Genomic DNA, 14777 nt, shown 5'->3' on the forward strand with positions numbered 1-14777 from the left:
GTTCGTGCTTATTGCAGCTGTCTTGCTGGTGAACCAAGCGGAATAGTCAGCGTAGAGCCGCAGCAAGGGCAGAGTGCTCCTCAGATGCTGAATATACAAATTCTGAGGCAAAAAGCCGTCCTGCTAGTGCGATATGACACGCGACACGTTTGGTCCAGCTCTGTAACAAGCACCCTCTCGCAACTTTTGGATGTAGCAAGTTATTAGTATCAAAATATGATAAAGTCTCCAGACGGAATCAACGCATTTAAAACAATTTAGGTATATTAACAAAATCAGTGTAACTAATTATGCACTGGGAATACAAGGCTAAAATTTCATGTAACACATAAAAAGAAAATTAAGAGTGTATCACTGGATAAACGATCAAAAATTTTGGTGTCAGCATTGTGCGCCCCTTTTTGTGCTATAGACAATGCATTGTAGAGCAATGAATGTTTTTTTCTTCTAGTTTTGCAGTTATGTATACCACTGATCCTTTTGATCTGAGTGTATTATTAACAACAAAATTCATGACGAAATAAATGTACTTTGAAGCAGTAGCCAGAATTCCTAACTCCTTAATTAGATTTCTACAAGATGAGCATAGGTGAGTACCACACAGCCTGTGTCTGAGCAATGAGCACTTTCTTTCTTAAAGTTGAGTTACCCCAGAACATTATTCCACACGACATTATCGAATGAAAATATGCAAAATATGTCTCTCCCCAAGATTTCCAGCGATTTAAGTGCAAACGTGGCTGAAGTAAGTTGTTTTAGGAGTTTCAAAATGTGCTTTTAATTTTCATCAATATGTTATACTTGTTGTTGTACTTTCTCTAGATGCGCATCAATTGTGTCTTTTTGAAACAGAGTCAGGTCATTCACAGTAAACCATTCAATAAGCTTTTCAGAATATTATTTATCATTTCTTTGTCGTTGAATGTAGCCTATGTTAAGACTGATCAAAATACCAGTGTCATCCGCAAAAATAATTCTGATTGTTGTATGTTAGACAGAACATAGTTTACGAGAGGGAAGATTACGATTGGTATTACACTGTATCTGTTTCTCTATTATTTGGCCTATAGTTCTCAACGAATCCAGTTCATGGTTTCTGGCCAACTGATATGATTTTTGTTTAATAACATACTGTGTTGTGTTATATGCGTATTTCTTCAGTAATCCTCAAAAACAATATCCGCCCCATGACCTATTACACATAAATTTTATAACAGCAATTTCCGCACTAGAAGACCCAATTTCCTCAGGCAGATTAATTCGTGGCAATCCTCGCAAATGTAGGCCCCAGTTTCTGTCTTTAATTGATCTGTGTCTTGAAATTTCTGCCAGTCTGACACTGCACGGGACTGCGTAGACGCCAGATATGACCAGATTTGCACATGTGAATTTTATGTTGTGGAAAAGCCTACTTATATTGTTAGAGTTGCGACTGCACTAACCATAACACGTTTTTGTTGCAGCACTTCTTGTTGGAAATCTTTATGTTTAAGTGGAAATTCGAGGTCTCTGCACAGTGTTGACCTATATGCTTTTTTCTTGTGAATAACTTTAAGAGTATGTTTCAAGGCATTTCTGTTAATCTTTCATGCGTTCTTTACTATATAACCCATTTAGAAACGCCTGTATGCCCATTTTCTCTCGCCGAATGTTGCGGCGTTAGGGCTAGCTTTGGTTTTCTAGCACGATGTTCTCGTAGATCACGGTTTCCGAAACGATGTGTCGTCACGTTTTACTGTGTGCCGTAGTCATACGAAGTGCGTCACAAAATTTTCTTCAATCCAAGTTATAAGTTTAGGATAAGGTGCATTTTACTACTATAACATTTCAAAATCAATTTGAGACGCTCTGTAAAAGTCAGCACCTCAAGCGGTATCAACTCTCACTTCTGCTTGCCGATAGCTGCAGCGATGGTACAAACCTGTGAAATGATTACCTTACCTTATTAAATTAATGAATACTGACATTAATATCCATTACTAGTATTCGGAGACAGATATTCACGGAATATTCGGCGACGTCTTGGTCCGCGCTCTGTTTGTACTCAAACAGAACATTGTGTAAGACGCCGCCGAATATTCCAGGAGTGCCTGTCTCCGAAGACTAGTAATGTATATTAATGTGAGTTTTCATTAATTTAATAAGCATAGGATTTTTATTTCCAAGTAGCATGTGATTTGCTATTGCTAGGTTAATATAGAAAAGTATAGTTTTCACATTAAATGTTTCACAATTTTTCATGAATATTGTTAGTAAAAATTTCTTTCTTGTTATTGGACTTCTACAGTTATTATTACCTGATAATTTTATTTTGTTACCAAAGATGAAGTCTTATGGATGGTTCCTCAGTTATTGTTTAAAACAATGGGCTGCTGGTGCAACGGTATTTCTATCACAATTCTTCATACCTTTAAAATGGCATCAGAATCTTCTGGCAGCTCATCACACAAATTAAAAAAATTCTTCTTTAAACTGGAAATATCAACTTTTCTTTACAATGCATGACCTCCGTGATCTATTGACAACTTTTGGTAACTTTATATCTCGCTTGATATATTGTCTGAAAAATAAGCACTGGGAATTCGAAATTACACCATCTCACTGACAGTGATATAATATAGACATTTATAGTTTCTTCACTGTGTGGTGCACAATCCTAGACTGACGGGTTCAAATGTTCGTTTGTGCAACTTCGTTTAGCTTTAGCGATACAGTTCCCCCAATAATGCTATGACGGGACCTGGACAAGTTTTGTGCGTCCTCCTTCAAAGATACTAAACGGCCAACCATACGCACCGCGGAAAATCATAGTTGCAGGCTGCCTATCTAACGGCTTACAGGGGTAACAAAAATTTCATTTTCAGTGTTTCACACAATTACAGAGTGAATTTCAAAAAAATAAATGCTGTCATAATCTACTCACTAAGAGGTATAATCTTGTGTTACAAGTTTAATAAAGTAAGTCAGGTATTACAATTAAAATGAGCACACCGGCGTATGAACGTATTGTTTGTCTAATTACGACCTAGTTTCGGCCTTTAATGCCATTTTCAAGAAATTGAGTTTATGTCATTAAATACATATTGTATATATCTTGAGCCAGCGTAGCTTACAGTGCGCAAATTTCTGATTATATGCATCCAGTATATGACAATGACAGTACTTAGCGACTTCCAACAAACTTTACACATAATTTCAAAAATTTAAGAAACTTGTTCTCGATGGCACCCATCACAAGATTATGAAAAAAATTTGTCGCTTATTACGTTTTCGCTGTCCATCCTTAGTATCAGGTATGGAGTTTTAATTTTTTGCATACAGTGTTCACACATTCCACAGTGAGATGCCTAAAAAACTAGTTTTGCCTAAAACGGAACGCAAATTACTTAGAGTAGACTCAACCACTGTTTGATAATATGAGCACTTAGTGACTTCCAAAAAACTTTACACATAATTACAAATATTTTTCTCAATTTCATGCTTAATGTTAAATATTTAACACAGTTCACTCTCTTGTCACGTAATCAGATGTTCGAAGCTGTTTTATGCTTGAGAATTCGATTTTTTCGTGAATCGGACTGGTTAATGATACTGACAGATCTTGATATTTTCGTGCATCGACAACTCAGCAACTGCACGTGATCAGATTTAAAGCTAAAACTTCATATTTTGTTCTTGGTTCAAGTCCAGCGGAATAAATCATAGGTGAGCTATTTTTCCTCTGTCGATTGCCTTCACTCTTTTACGGTTTAAAAAAATGGTTCAAATGGCTCTGAGCACTATGGGACTCAACTGCTGAGGTCATAAGTCCCCTAGAACTTAGAACTACTTAAACCTAACTAACCTAAGGACAACACACACATCCATGCCCGAGGCAGGATTCGAACCTGCGACCGTAGCGGTCGCGCGGTTCCAGACTGTAGCGCCAGAACCGCTCGGCCACCAGCGGCCAGCTTTTACTGTTTAATGCAGCTACATATTTTCTTACAAGTATCCTGCAAGAAACCCAGCTCTTTACCATCACGCGACGAAGAGTACGCGAGCTTTTTTGAGTATTTTTCAAGAAGCCATTTGAACTTGTACCAGACTCGTTATACTCGTGTACATCACACGGCACGAATATTAACCGTGACTCTACGACTGAATGTTGATCAACTGTAAAATTTCAGACTGTCTTATAGCCTACAGGAAGATCTCTCTGATCTATCATGGATGACAATACTTCGCTACTTCAATTTTTTTTTTCATTTGCCAGCACCTGACAGTGTTATCTATCTGTGAGAAACAAGCGTAGAGTACTATTCCAAGTGCGTCCAGAAACATCGGAAATTCCCCTCCGTGTGAGCAATCTTGTATGCAGCGTCTACAAAGTCTCAATATTATGTTATTTCCTGATACTACGAGGGCTATCCACAAAGTACATTACGTTTTGGAATTAAAAATAAATAAAGTATTGGAGATTTTTTTAATTATTTACAGATGAAAGCCACACTTAAATACTACTTTTCTACATAGTTGCCATTTAAATTAAGGCACTTATCGTAGCGATGGACGAGCTTGGAAATTCCTTCGTCGTAAAATTCGGCCGCCTGCGCCTTCAACCACGTGGTTAATCAGCACCCCGGTAGAAATACGATTTTTGTGGATTTCCTGGAAAGAGGCACTACAATAAACTCTCAAAGGTATTGCCAAACTCTGCACAACCTCAGAAGAGCAATACAAAACAAGCGCAGGGGAAAGTTGGGCTCAAAGATCTTGCTGATTCACGACAACGCCCGGGCCCACACGGCAAATGCCACTCGTGAAGTTCTCGAATCTTTTAAGTGGGAGTTGTTTCCTCATCCGCGGTACAGTCCCGACCTGGCACCGAGCGACTTCCACTTATTCTCAGCGATGAAGAAGTGGTTGGCTATGCAGCGTTTTGATAACAACGCACAGCTTCAAGAAGAGGTAACCATGTGGTTGAAGGCGCTGGCGGCCGAATTTTACGACGAAGGAATTTCCAAGCTCGTCCATCGCTGCGATAAGTGCCTTAGTTTAAATGGCAACTATGTATAAAAGTAGTATTGAAGTGTGGCTTTCATCTGTATACAATAAAACAAATTTCCAATACTTTATTTATTTTTAATTCCAAAACGTAATGTACTTTGTGGATAGCCCTCGTATCAATGTTGTCAAATTGAATTAATTGTATTGCATAGTAGCACGAACTACGTGAACAGTATCGAAGAAGTCAAGTTTGCATCAATCCTAGTTGTTCGTGTTCCCAGAAGTACACCACCACTGCTTCTCAAAATCTCAAAACAGTCGGACTGCATCTCTACTTGCCTGTGGCAGTTCCAGGGTTGTTGATTCTAGAGTTTTCTTTGCAAGACAATTCTTCTGGTGTTTCTGACTTATCATACATCATGTAAACTAAATAAACTGACAAGCTCCCGCATTTGTTTTACGTCAGTGTCTTACTTAGCTCAATCTTCCTGCTCACAAAGAAATAAGGGCAACTCTTTCATTAGTTATACTCCTCGACACCTTTTTTAAATCTTCAATAGAGTTTTATATTCTTTATCGCTCAATATTAAACATAGCCCTTATCCATATAAAAATGAATGTTCATTCAGAAAGTATGATTTCAAAATGTAACAGCTCGATTTCCGCGCGGTTTTTTTGCAAAATGATTAGTTTTGTCCGGAAAAAGTGTCAGCTATAGTATATAACTTTTCCATCAATAATTTACCGGTATCCCGTTAGAACCAATTACCAGAAAGATAATGCTGCAATTCTCGACATTACAAAAGCAATCGATGGCTTTACGAACGTGTGACAGCTTCGTGAATGTGGACGGTACTTTAAACTATCCAATTGAGTTTTTGAACTCGTATCTCCCTGTTGTCCCACCCATACGTCACTAACATAAATCTTTTGTACAAATTAATCCTCCTCGATAGTACAATTGAACCTAGTTCGCCGTCAAAAAACTTATGCCAAACATCATGAGGCAACAATCGTGATTGGCAAGCCAAACGAAGATGTGTTCATTCCACGCATTCCTATCATTCCAACCAACATGTCATGCCACTTTAAACGACTACGGTTACTCGTTCGCCTAGCAATTTCAATGACCATCAACAAAACGCAAGGCCAGTCCCTTGAAGTGTGTGCATTAAATTTGCAAATTCCATGCTTCTCGCATGGTCACTTATGTGTTGAATGCTAACGCGTGGGACAGCCGAAAAATTTTTTTTCGCAACAAGACAAAAAAATATTGTATTTCCCAAAGCACTTTAATAAATTTATTCACATATAACGCAGTGATGAACAAATCATTTTATATGTATTTTCTACATATACGAGGAGCGTTCAATAAGTATGCACCACATTTTCCCTCAGCCAATTTCGGTTGAGAAAATGCGCGGAATTTATTGTGGGACATCGTGGAATATTCCCACTTCAGCCGCTACAGTTTCATAAAGATTCGATAGATGGCTACGCTATACGTAGCCTTCAGAATGGCGTCTGGAACGCAGGTCCGTTCCAAGCAGAAAGCTATGACAGTTTCTTTTGGCGGAAAACCAGAGCATCGCAGATATTCATAGGCGCTTGCAGAATGTCTCTGGAGCCCTGTCAGTGAACAAAAGCACGGTGAGTCGCTGGGCGAGGTGTCTGTATGCATCGCAGAAGGGTCGCGCAAAACCTGTCCGATATCGCGCGTGCCGGCCGGGCGCACATAGCTGTTACTCCTGCAATGTTGGAACATGCTGGTACGCTCATTCCAGGTGATCGACGGTCACAATCAAACCACCTCGTTGCTCAACTGGACGTCTCTGTTGTTAGTGCTGACACACTCGTCCACCTGTTGGGGTAATCAATGATAGTTGCCCGTTGGATACCTCCCCGCCTAACAGAAGAAGATTAAGAGCCAAGAAGGACCACCAGTGGGGAATGCGGAATGCCTGTGCGTTACGAGGCTGATCGAGTCAATTTTTCGTTGAACTTTGTCACAGGCGGTAAAATATGGGTTCATCACTTCGAACCGGAAACAAAAAGGCAATTCATGGAGTGGCGCCACACCACCTCTCCTCCGAAGACAAAGTTCAAAGTTGCACCCTCAGCCGATAAAGTCATAGCAACAGTCTTCTGAGACTCTGAAGAGGTTGACCCGTTCCATGTCCTCCCTCCCGATGCAATGATCAATTCTGTAGTTTATTGTGCTACCCTCAGGAAATTGATGAAACGACTTCAGCGTGTTCGTCTTCACAAAAATGCAAACGAACTTTTCCTTTCCCATCACAGCGGAAAGTCTCACACAGTTCTTCACATTCGAGAGGGGTTCACGAAACTTCATTGGACTGTTCTTCCTCTTCCACCCAACAGCCCGGATCGCGCACATTCCGACCTCCATCTGTTTGGGCCAATGAAGTATGTCCTCCACGGAAAGCGCTACGTGGATGATGCGGAGGTTAGTGATGCTGCAAGACGTTGGTTTCGAAGTGGACCAGTAGATTGGTACCTTGCGTGCATCGGGCCCTCCCAGTAAGGTGGCGTAAGACCGTCGCGTTGAACGGAGATTGGTGAAAAACAATAACGGCGTATTGGAATTCTGAATAAAACCAACCTGCTTTCAGAAAAAAAAAGTTTTATATTACTTATTGAACGCCCCTCGTATAAGTGTGTTTCCTTTATGTGTACCTACAAAACAACTGAAAGGAACACTGCCACGTTTGCTGGGCATTAGCTAGTAACTAACAATAATGACTTGCAAGTCTTTGCAGTTTTCATCACTTTTGAGACTTGCGTGTCAATGTCGCTGCTGCTTCAACAATGGGCAAAAGCCAGTCCAAGTTACCCATCACAAACAAATCTGAATGGTTGCCAGAAGAAGTATTTAGCACGTCAATAGCGGCTACCAGCAATTATAAGCACTAGACCACGAGGGCAATAACCGTACAACGTCCATAGCAGCCGTTACTGTCCCAAAGCGAAAGGAACTGTGGTGTGAGTGGGAACCTACTTCTGCACGAATAAATCTTTCGTAACTGGACGTACAAAATATGACACGCTTTAACAAGACATTATGGAACGACAACAAACAGTACTTTAAAATAGTAAATTAAATGGAATAACAAAATCTCTATACGTATTCCATGTTCGTTGAGCTACCGATATATGCTTTTGACTCGTGTAAGTTACAGCAGAAGTTACAAAAATACGTAGTTTGATTTAACGCAAGTGCACTACATATCCATAATTATGTCTCTCAAATTCGATGTTTCCAGCTTTTCGTCCATCACAGAGTACCGTCTCCACTCGTTTCTGAAATATTCTAGGAAGTAGCGATTTCGTGTTAATTTTTAATACTTTTAAATAATAAGCCTGCGAGTATTACAATAAGGATATGTTAAGTGGACCTGGACACACAAAATGGAAATTACGTTTTTTGGTTTCTGATATTCTTAAATAGAAGAGACATAGTATTTTTTCATCTTACTTAATTCTAGTACTTTTATTTTATTTTTCTAAATGTGTACTGACGAAGGTTTGTCATCACATCTCTACAAGAATCCAGTATTCGTAGAGACAATAAAACTGTGGAACATATTGCCACACTTGACACTACAGGCAACTGTTTCCATTTCAGACGACGAGTTGCTGCCAACTGTTTCCATTTCGGACGAGGAGTTGTTGCTTTGTAAACTGTATTGTGTAAACTGGAAGAAACTTCATGGATGTGAAGACCAGAATTCTGCTCCACATCACATAGTTCACACTCTCGTTCTGACTCTGTACGACCATGAAGAAATTCACGGAATAATTCACTGACTCTGTACGACCACGAAGAAATACACGGAATAATTCAGTATCAGATAGATCTCTGAAGATTGATTTGTAATTTCCATGACAGTTTTTGATAGACTGTGTTTACCTGTACAACCATGCTATGATCCTCGGTAATCTCTGGCACTACCACCACGTGTCTAGTCCTTCTGGACACAATCCATGCAATGATTCAACACCTATAGACAGTATATTATACTCCGCAACTTGGACTGTATCATACTATTGCCGCACACAACAATGTAGAAGTGATCTGCGAAATACATTATCAGCACTATGTCATACACACACAATGAGTTGACAGGTGAATCATGAAATCTTTGCTACGCTCCGGGATTTAGTTAAAGTTTGGCTTAAACTTAAAGCACTGTTTCGTGCAAACGTGCCTTTTGCCGTTCAATGGCAATTTTCAAGTGAACTACTAGAGACAAAAACTAAAACTGTCAGTTTTTGTACGGCGTAAAAATTTATACATTTTTGTCATAGCTTTTCATAATTGTCAAAAACTAATAAATAAGTACAAACATAAGTAGCGGAAAAGTTTTAATTTCTGCAACATTAAAAAATGTCTTTCTAAAGAATAATTACCGATGTACTGCGGTCTCTTTGATAAAAGGCGTCGTACTTACCCACATTACTGCTAAAAAATCTTTATTGTGCATGTAAGTGTAAGAGAGAAGGTTCCTTAAATTTAGCAGCAAGGGGAAGGTCCGTGTCCCCTTAAGTTCAATGCGTGCATCTCTACAACAGAGAAAATAAGCTACTGCTTTTCTAGTAATATTGTCATACTGTTTCAGGATCAAGTACTGAAAATTTAGAGAAGGGGAATACAATTTTGGTACGGTGTGGAAAGAGGTCTGGGGAGCAATCACTAAGACGCGACTGGGGCCGTAAGGTCAGTGAGCCCGCTAGGTCACCAGCAGGACAATCAATAAGGACAGGCGTCAAGCGCTGCACCTTCTAACCAGCACCACGCCTTGTCTACTCATGCTACGCTTGCCGGTAGCAGCAGTCGAAATTGAGGGCCTAAGACTAGAAATTACGTTAGATTAGATTCGTACTTGTTCCATAGATCATGAATACGACACTTCGTAATGATGTGGAACGTGTCAGGTTAATAAAAGGTGTCTATACAAGATATTACATTACACAAAATATTACATAACACTTAATATTTTTATTTTATTTTATTTTTATTTTTTTTTGTGGGGTTTGGGGAAATTACCCACTTACTATATCCAAAAATTCATCTAATGAGTAGAAGGAGTTGCCATTAAGAAATTCTTTTAATTTCCTTTTAAATGCTATATGGCTATCTGTCAGACTTTTGATGCTATTAGGTAAGTGACCAAAGACTTTTGTGGCAGCATAATTTACCCCCTTCTGAGCCAAAGTTAGATTTAACCTTGAGTATGGAAGATCATCCTTTCTCCTAGTATTGTAGCCATGTACACTGCTATTAGTTTTGAATTCGTTCGGATTGTTAATAACAAATTTCATAAGTGAATATATATATTGTGAGGCTACAGTGAAGATCTCTAGCTCTTTAAATAAGGGTCTGCAGGATGATCTTGGATGAGCTCCAGTTATTATTCTGATTACACGCTTTTGTGCAATGAACATTCTTTTACTCAATGATGAGTTACCCCAGAATATGACGCCATACGAAAGCAGAGAATGAAAATAGGCGTGGTAAGTTAATTTACTGAGATGTATATCGCCAAATTTGCAATGACCCTAACAGCATAAGTAGCTGAACTCAAATGTTTCAGCAGATCTTCAGTGCGTTTTTCCTAGTTCAAACCCTCATCAATGCGTACACCCAGAAATTTTGAATATTCTACCTTATCTACCGATTTCTGATCGAAGTCTATATTTCTTAATGGTGTCATTCCATTTATTGTGTGGAATTGTATGTATTGTGTTTTGTCAAAGTTTAATGAGAGCCCATTTGCAGATAATCACTTAATGATTTTCTGAAAAACATCGTTTACAATTTCACCAGTTAATTCTTGTCTGTTGGGTGTGACAGCTATACTTGTATCATCGGCAAAAAGTACCAGCTTTGCATCTTCGTGAATATAGAATGGCAAGTCATTAATATATATTAAGAACAGCACTATAAGTGGTACAAGTGACATTTCTCAAGAAAATGATCTAAATGCACATTTAATGAGCTAAAGTGCTGATCTCTTCTGAGTAAAAGACGTACACGCTACATTCTGCACAGTGCCGCAGTCTGATCGTAAAGTTTAAGCTCTATGCCAATACCTGGACTGCATTTAGAATACAACTAGCACATAACGAGAATTGCTGGTCTCTTTAATCTTCATCCCATCAGTACCTCTTCTGCAGCCTTTGCATCAAGATGAGTTTGAAATAAAATTTGAGAAACAATAATCTTCAGGAGATGGGGAACTATACCCCTCCATTAAATAGTTCTATAATAATATGTCGCACTCCCGGACAGCAGTTACCACGGATGTAAGAAAGGGGAGTAGAGAAAGTAGAGAATGTGATCAAAGAAGGGGACGAGGGAGATTGAAAATGCACAACACAATCGTACAGCATCATGAGTGTTGCCCAGGAAGGCCATTCCTCAAGACATGCCACAGAAGGAATTGGTTATGATTGTATAGCTACTGAATTGTGAGGGGATTGTAGAAAGTGACTATGAATAATTATCATATGTGTTGGAACCACGCCAATATATTTTCGTTTTGTCAATTTTATCTGCTATTTACTTAGTGCTTTTCAGCTCGTTGTATTAATTTCTCTTTAATTACTCATATATCCTTGTTCTAAAATGAACCTTTATTGTACTATGTATATCATGTGTCTTGTAACAAAAACAACTTCCAGATATAGCAAGCCAAATAAAATGTTTTGCTCTTGTATCTGTTTTACACTACATAGTTTTAAGAGGTAATGAGTACAGGTATTTTTAATATATTATAAAAAATAATGCAGGGGCACTACAGTCTCTAACCACGCCTACAACTATACATAGACTAACTAACAGTTAGGCAAAATATCTGATGTTCCAATAGTAACTCACATAATTTATAAATAGCCATTTAACTTTCGCAGTCATTTACACAGTTTGTTTCAGCAAGCACTTATACCACTTATTCTCACAGTCCCTCAATTATTAACTTTGTGGAATAAAATTATCCATTGTATGCAACAAAACAGCAAGAACTCAAAAGACATTTTAGTCTCATTGAAAAAGAGCATAATTTCGTTTGTATACCCCAGAATAAAATCCGTCTCTCAATACTGTTATTTCACTGGGCCACACGCTCCTAGCACAAGTCAACCGTGCAACACATGCTCCTGTACATGCGCGTTATTAAAAATCTCTACACTTACATTGCCGAACTAGTAACTTTTTTTGAAATAACGTGCGCCGAATAAGTGAAAATGGCTTGTTCTTGACAACAGGCACTGCTTAAAACTATGTACAAAACTACGAATGTGTTAACAGTTGTTGCACTGCCAGTATTCAAGCATTTTAGGAACATAAAATGCACATGTAACCAATACACTGCAGAAACGCTGTCAAAATTACGCATGGATGTAATCTGATTTCGTATCTCCCAAATGGGTATATATTATTTTCTATTTCATGGCCTGATTTTAGTATCACTGTATTACAAAGGGCTTCTGGCTATATTCTCCGTAACTCAGATCGAATGAAGGTTATGGTTTCCATACTTTATTGTCAACTCGCATCGAACATCGGATCCAGAAAATCTAATAACACTGAAATTATTATTTCGATTACAACGTCCGAAAGCCGAAAGTACGCGATTTTACTACGAGAGCGTTATCGAAGATGCAGTCCTTAAACGAAAATATCACAATATTGTTACAAGGCAGTACCACAATTAACATATGTATCCCTATATAAAGAGGATTCCAATGATTTTACCACGTCTGTGAGGAGAAAACTACGCATTTTTATTACTTCGGCAGTAAAACTGTTTTCAAGGAAACAGTTGCACCGCAGTCGTCTATTGTATAACAAAAAACAGCAACGATAAAAGCTGTTTTCTTGTAACTGTATTTATCAAGCATGTTATGCAGCAAAAGTCTGTTCTTGTTCATTTGTATTGGTGTCTTCGTCTCTGCTGTCGTGTACACTTGTGTCAGCGAAGTAGCAGGAATGCGGCGTCAGCTCTGTGCATGCGCATTTTATGTGACAATACTAATCGTGCGCTGCTTGTGTATGGAAAGAAGACAGTCGCCGGCCACGCGATTACTCCTTCCACTCAATGGCAGGGCGCGATATTTGAAATGTTTCGTTGTCTGTTGCTCTGTGGCGACAGCAGTCGCGCGTTTTGAGTCAGATTCACAGAGGGCATCTTTTACTCAAAAATAGTTGGTGCCTCAATTACTGGGACAGCTATTTCAGACTCACTCTCCGTCCAGTATTATGTAACCAAGCACATATAATGTCGCGACAGAGAAACACATTTAACAGCTTTCGTTAGTGAACGCGGCTTTTATAACGCCCTCTTAGACTTCTACAACAATTACATATAATACTCATTAGTTATAGCGCAAGGTAATCAGATACGTAACCTGCCTAAGAGAATAGCCGAAGACAATAAAGCTGGCATCAGAACTTGGCAAAGATCATCAGATTTATAAATGAACTGCCGTTGACTAACCGCTGACAGTTCAGGTTAATTAACAACATTGGTAAGTATCGGTAGTGCTGGAAGGCATGAATGGGAGAATGACGAAAGCGAACGCTTAATGCTGGTCAGAAAACTCGAGCCAACTCACCCGCACACGTGGACGCAGTAAGGAGAGCGCGTCCTTGGCGAGAGGTGCCGCCTGTATGACAGCCACGCGACATGTGCTTCTGGCGCCGGCTGCACTCTTCAGATAATCCTGTAGACAGGCGTGCTGCCCACTGACCACCGCAACAAAACACCAACTGCGCCCGCTGACGCCTTCCCGCTGCCGAAACAGACCGACGACCGGCGTGTCTGCCCGAACGAGCTACAGACTCGCTAACCGGCAGGGAGCTAGACTCGCCACGACGCCTTTGCAATTCACAGCTGGCGATCGATACGCCAGTGGCGCCGCGACGCCGGTGTGTAAAACCGAAACTTCGGATCAGAAAGTTTTCGGAGTTGAATGTCGTACATAATATAGTGTAGAGATCTTCAGCAATCTCGCAGTTAGATAATACTTTGAATATAAGTAAAAGTTCGTAACACATGTATGACAAGCGATTTGTGTGCTTCCCAAATGTTTCAGACGCAACACATTTGGTGACAAATAATGTTGAAAATTCAGTATTGCTAAAGGCATGTCTAAAGGGAGTATCTAGCGACATTTAGCAAAATATTTTACTTTTGAGCATTGTGAAAATTACTTGAGACGTTCTAAAAAGGTAAACCCTTCTGACATGAAGTTCGCCTTGAGAGATCCTCCAGCACATGAATTCCATTGACAAAACAACCTGAAGTGTATTGTTTCATAATTAATAAGAGGTTTTAAACGGGATGATCCACGTAGCTGTTTACAGAGTTAAACGGAGACGACTCACTTTCATTCACGCATTGATGTTTTTTAATATATTACTCTCATAATGGAAATATCTACACACTGATGGTCCGAAGGAATTTGTTTGTGAGAGCTATCACTATGTTTACATGCGACACATCTCCTAGAAGACCAAATAGGAATTTCGGAAACCGTTTTTCTCTATCGTGTCTACGTGTTAAGTCCTGATTTGCTAGCCCAGTCAAATATGGCGCCTGGAAAACAGCTGTTCCAGTTTTTAAGTTAGTCAGCACACTCGCTATTTCTCTTCAGTTAGATATTAGAGGTGTAGGCAGCTTTACGCTCAATCTAATGTTTGTACTCCTCTTTCATTGTACAAAAAGTCACTCCGTCTGTATTAGCCGTACTTTTTTTTAAATACC

The 14777-nt window shown here is 39.3% G+C and overlaps 1 protein-coding gene across 1 annotated transcript in view; it reads right to left on the reverse strand.

The window, feature by feature from the left end:
- LOC124594841 (sialin-like) overlaps nucleotides 1-13770 on the reverse strand; it is a 424449-nt gene extending 410679 nt beyond the window's left edge. Inside the window, exon 1 of the mRNA XM_047133292.1 lies at nucleotides 13627-13770. The gene's annotated coding sequence lies outside the window, so the exon portion shown is untranslated. The remainder of the gene's footprint in view (nucleotides 1-13626) is intronic.
- Nucleotides 13771-14777: the final 1007 nt, after the last annotated feature.

This window comes from Schistocerca americana, chromosome 2 (assembly GCF_021461395.2).
Source record: "Schistocerca americana isolate TAMUIC-IGC-003095 chromosome 2, iqSchAmer2.1, whole genome shotgun sequence".
NCBI lineage: Eukaryota > Metazoa > Arthropoda > Insecta > Orthoptera > Acrididae > Schistocerca > Schistocerca americana.